Genomic DNA, 5,610 nt, shown 5'->3' with positions numbered 1-5,610 from the left:
AAGGATGGGGAGGGTCTTGGCGAAGTGCTTATCCTCATTGATAATGTGTTGCAGGCTGCGAAGAACATGGCGTAACTTTTTCGACTCCTGGGAAGTACTGGAAAATGAAGGGTACCCTGTCGGTTGCAGCGCATGTCTGTCTCCTGAGGAGGTCATTACAGTTTCAAACAAAACTTCTTCTCTATGCAGGACCTCCAATCAACTCTATACACCAGGTACATTGATGACATTTTCTTCCTCTGGACCCATGGTGATGAGTCACTGAAAAAATTACACAGGGATATCAATGGGTTTCATCCCACCATCAAACTCATCATGGACTACTCTCTACTATCTGTCTCATTTTTGGATACATGCATCTCCATCAAGGATGGGCACCTCAGCACCTCATGCTACCACAAACCCACAGATAACCTCACGATGCTACACTTCACTAGCGTCCACCCGAAACATATTAAAATAAAACTGAAATATCAAGTGTGTGGAGATCTAAAATAAAACAGGAAGTGCTGGAGAAGCTCAACAGGATCTGTGGAAAGAGAAACTACCCTTCGCTCCAACTCATCCATGCTGACCAGATATCCCAACCCAATCTAGTCCCACCTGCCAGCACCCGGCCCATATCCCTCCAAACCCTTCCTATTCATATACCATCCAGATGCCTTTTAAATGTTGCAATTTTAAGGAAGTGCGAGTAAAACACCTAGAAGGAACATTTAGGGCCTTGAACACCCAGAGGTGGTGGACGTGGATGATCTTTTGAATAGAGAGGCTGGTGGAGAGAAGGTGAGGTAAGGTGAATCCTATTCTGGTTCTGAAGGAGGAGGAGTACGGGCAGAAGTGCAAGGAATGGGTCAGACCTGAGCCATGCCACTTCTATGATGGGTGGCGTGCATGGCTGTGGGGGGAATTATCATTGGTTGAGGAAAAAGAAGACAAGTTAATATCACTGCTATCAATAATAGTATCAACTGGGAGATGAAATTTAATCTTTACAGGAGGCAGGGTGTGAAATGGTGCAGCTATGGTAACTGTGGGAGCTAGTGGGTTTGGAATGTATATTTACTAAATGGCCTATCTCTGGAATGGAGGCAGAGAAGTCGAGAAAAGAAGAGAAGAGTCAGAGATGGACAGTGAAAATGAGACAAAGGTTAGAAGAACAATTGATCAATTTTTCTTTTCCGGACAATGACCAGAAAGTGACACCAGGACAAGTCATCCATGTTATTTCACCTACAACTCCTCACATCCTGCTTCCTGTAGCGGCTTAATTTCATTTTCCTCGTGTCTCCTTCACTGTCACATCTATTCCAGTGATGTTACCTTTCATAATGATTATGATATGTCATCGTTTCCTCTTAAGTGAGGATTTTCTCTCACTTCTCTGCAATTCTATCCTCACTCCTTCTCCTCTCTCCCAGGACCATGATAGATTTTCTCTTTCCTCACTTTCCACACCCCACCAGTCTCTTTTTTCAAAAGATCAACCTCTGCTGTTTTTGCTACATCGAGAGGGATTCCACCACCCGAGCACGTATTCACTCCCTGCCCATGTCTTCAGGGTCCATTCCTCCATCACTCCCAACACCTCATATTCCCTTCCCACAACCCCTTCCTGTGAAATCTCAGGATGTAAAACATTTGCCCTTTACCTCCTACCTCCCCATTGTCTGAGGCTCAGCCACTTCTTTCAATGATTTACTTCTTTCAATCTAGTCTACTATGTTTGCTGCTTACAATGCAGTCTCCTGTACACTGCACAGACCAGAACACCAGCCTTGGTAACAGGTTTGTAGAATGTCTCCACTCAGTGTGTAAGAATGGCCTCAACCTCCCAGTTTCCTGCTGTTTCAATGCACCATCTTGCTGTTTCGTCACATTTCTGTCCTCAGCCTGCTCCAATGAAGTCCAGTACTACATGGAGGAACAACACCATATTTTCAATGTTGGTACTTACAACCTTCCGGATGAACCTCTTTATTTGTTCACAGGATGTGTTACCACTGGCTGGGCTAGCATTTATTGCCCATTCCAAATTTCATCGAGGGCAGTTAAGAGTCAACTTTACTGCTGTGGATCTGGAGTCACTTGTAGGCTTGATCAGGTAAGGATGACAAATCTCCTTCCCTGAAGTACATTAGTGAACCAAGTGGGTTTTTACAAAATTGATTAATAGTTTTATGTATTTTTCAGGCTAGCTTTCCATTCCAGATTTTTATTGAATTCAAATTTCACATCAACCTTGTTGGTTTAACAAATTCAGGTTATGAACAGTGGCCTGCATTTTCATGCTTTAGCTTCTCCATGGTGCTCTATCCTGCTTTTGTGTTTCAGTTGGAGCTGACCTTTAACCTACCATTATCTACTGTGACTTCACTGTGACAATTACCATTCAATCACACCTTTGATTTCTGGTCTCCACTAATCTCTAACCTTTCCCTGACTTTCCTTTTGGGAGAAAGTGAGTACTGCAGATGCTGGAGATCAGAGTTGAGAGTGTGGTGCCGGAAAAGCACAGCGAGTCAGGCAGTATCCGAGGAGCAGGAGAATTGACGTTTCGGGCATAAACTCTTCATCAGGAATGACTTTCCTTTGTCAAGTCCTGTCCAATTTCCCCTTTCAAGAGCAGAAAACCCATCACATTTCCCGCTTCAGTTCTGAAGAAGTCATATTGGACTTAAGATGTCTCCTCAGATGCTGCCAGACCTGCTGATTTTCTCCAGCGCCTTCTGGTTGTATTCTTGTAAAAGACCAGACTGCTCAGAGATTTGTCCAGGAGATTAATCTGTACCATTGCAATTCTGAAGGGTTTCCACCTCAAGGTGCAATTTACTTACTAACTGCACTGAGATGAGAAGAGAATTTTATTGTTTTAGGTGCGTTGAGAGTGACTGCTCTTGGCATCCAAGGAGCTCTAGCAAAACTGGAATCAATGGGAATCAGAGGGTTATCTCTCCCCTGGTTAGAGTCAGATCCAGCACAAAGGAAGATGCTCGTTTGAGGTCAGTCATCTCAGCTCCAGGATATCTCTGTAGGGGTTCCTCAGGGTAGTGTCCTACACCTAAACATCTTCAGCTGCTTCACCAATGATCTTTGCTCCATCATAAGCTCAGAATTGGGGATGTTCGCTGATGACTGCACAATGTTCCGCACCATTCACAACTCCTCAGATACTGAAGCAGTCCATGGTCAAACACAACAAGATTTGGACAATGATGTTTTGGGGCTGACATTACTGACTTGCAACAATCACAACCATCTTCTTTTGTGCCAGGTATGTCTGCAACCAAAAGATGTTTGATTCTTTTCCTGACGTTTCACACATTAGATGCAATTCGCACACACCAACCTCTGCAAACAGTTAAAGCTTATTAAAGCTTGTACAAGCTAGGTGACCCCTCTGACACACTTCACTGGTCATGGGAAGTCGAATCAAAAATGAGGCCCTGAACAAAGAAAACACATCCCCTTTATACAGGTCAGTTGGTAATGCTTACAGGTACTCTGGCCACTCTCCCTCATGACCACATGTCACCCTAGGTACAATCTCTGAGATCATCCTCAGAGATCATGTAAATGTAAATGTCCTAACCCTGGGGAATCGTTATGCAGTCGATTTCCTGAATCCGTGATTCCCCAAGATAATGTAGGTGTGATACGTCCTAGCTTTGGGATGGCCCTGCAAACGAGTTCTGGCTCCGCTATTTCCCCAGACAATGTAGGTGTGATATGCTTCAGTATCAGGGATGTTCCCACAAGTGAACCTGATTGACTGGGGGATGGCTATGAAAGTATTTCTGAATGGAAGGGACTGAATGAGAGTTTAATTTGATAATAGTAGGAGATTAGTAGTAAATGACTGCCTAAATGAAGTGGAAGTCACCCACATTCCTGCATGAATATCGTCTCCACCCCCTTCCAGAATGTTCAGCTTCTGGAGGAAGACAGTACAATTTAACTCTTTAATATTATATTAATGTCTAGAGGAGATAGTCCAATTTAATCCTTTAACATTACACAGAGTGCTCTCTCCCTGATTCCCATTGACTCCAGTTTGGTGCCATATTCGTTCAAATACTGTGTTTACCGTATTATCTACATGTAATCTGTATTGCCACATCAGTAATACCTTTACAAGCTACTAATTTTGAAATATATTTGTTATAAATTCAGATTCTTGTTACTTCAGATACAGTTTGCTATTAATCAATCAACTGAAGAAAAAGACCAAAGATTCAATCATTGTTTGTAAGACCATAGAAACAGCCATTCAAGTCTGCTCCACCACTCAATGGAATCATGGCTGATTTGATAATCTCAAGTCCAGTTCCTTGCCTTATCCCCACAATCCTTAATTCCCCTACTGATGAAAAATCTCTCTATCTCAGCCTTGAACATACTTAATGATTCCTGATTCTCAGATTATACTGCCTGGTCCTAGACTCTCCCACAAGGGAAAACAATCTCCTAGTATTTACCCTGGCAAGTCCCCAAAGAATTAGAGTCATAGAGTCAAATTTAACTGAAACAAAAAGTCTGGAGAACATCAGAAAGTCTGGCAGCATCTGTGGAAAGCAAGCTGGGTTAGCATTTTGAGCCCTCCTTGAAATCTCCAATGTGTACAAATCCAACGTACTCAACTTTTCCTCTTCAAAAATCCCTTGATATCTGGGATCAACCAAATGAACCTTTTATGGGCTACCTCCAATGCCAGTATGTTTCCACTAGATGAGGGAGATCCTGAACAAGTTGTTACAGAATGCGCATTGGTCATTTCAAACTGGAATAAGGAGATATCCCTTCACACAGAGGGTGGTCAACCTGTGGAATTCCCTGCCACACAAGACTATAGAGGTGAAATCACTAATTTTCTTCTAAATTCATTCATGAAATGAGTGTTACTAACTTGGCCAACATTTATTCCCTATCCCTAGTTGCCCTCGAGAAGGTTATGATGAGCTGCCTTCTCAAACAGCTGCAGTCCATATGCTGTAGGTAGACCCACAATGCTACTATGGAGGGAAATTACAGCTTTTGACCCACTGACACTGATGGAGCAGCAATCTATTTCCAAGTCAGAATGGTGAATAGCTTGGAGGGGAACTTGAAGGTGGTGGTGTTGCCATACATCTGCTGCCTTTGTCATTCTCGATAGTAGTGGTCAAGGTTTGGAAGGTGCTGTCTAAGGATCCCTCGTGAATTTCTGCCACTACTGAGCATCAGGAGTGTAGAGAGTGGATGTGTGGCCAATCAAATGGGCTGCTTTGACCTGAAAGGTAACAAGCTTCTCGAGAATTGTTGGAGCTCATCCAGACAAGTGGGGAGTATTGTTGTGGTTCTGTTCGCCGAGCTGGAAGTTTTTGTTGCAAACGTTTCATCCCCTGTCTAGGTGACATCCACAGTGCTTGGGAGCCTCCTGTGAAGCGCTTCTGTGGTGTTTCCTCCGGCATTTATAGTGGCCTGTCCCTGCCGCTTCCGGTTGTCAGTTTCAGCTGTCCGCTGTAGTGGCTGGTATATTGGGTCCAGGTCGATGTGTTTGTTGATGGAGTTTGTGGATGAGTGCCATGCTTCTAGGAATTCCCTGGCTGTTCTTTGTCTGGCTTGCCCTAT

This window comes from Chiloscyllium plagiosum, chromosome 31 (genome assembly GCF_004010195.1).
Source record: "Chiloscyllium plagiosum isolate BGI_BamShark_2017 chromosome 31, ASM401019v2, whole genome shotgun sequence".
NCBI classification, from domain to species: Eukaryota; Metazoa; Chordata; class Chondrichthyes; order Orectolobiformes; family Hemiscylliidae; genus Chiloscyllium; species Chiloscyllium plagiosum.
The sequence above is the reverse complement of the archived record's forward strand: the minus strand, read 5'-3'. Positions refer to the sequence as shown.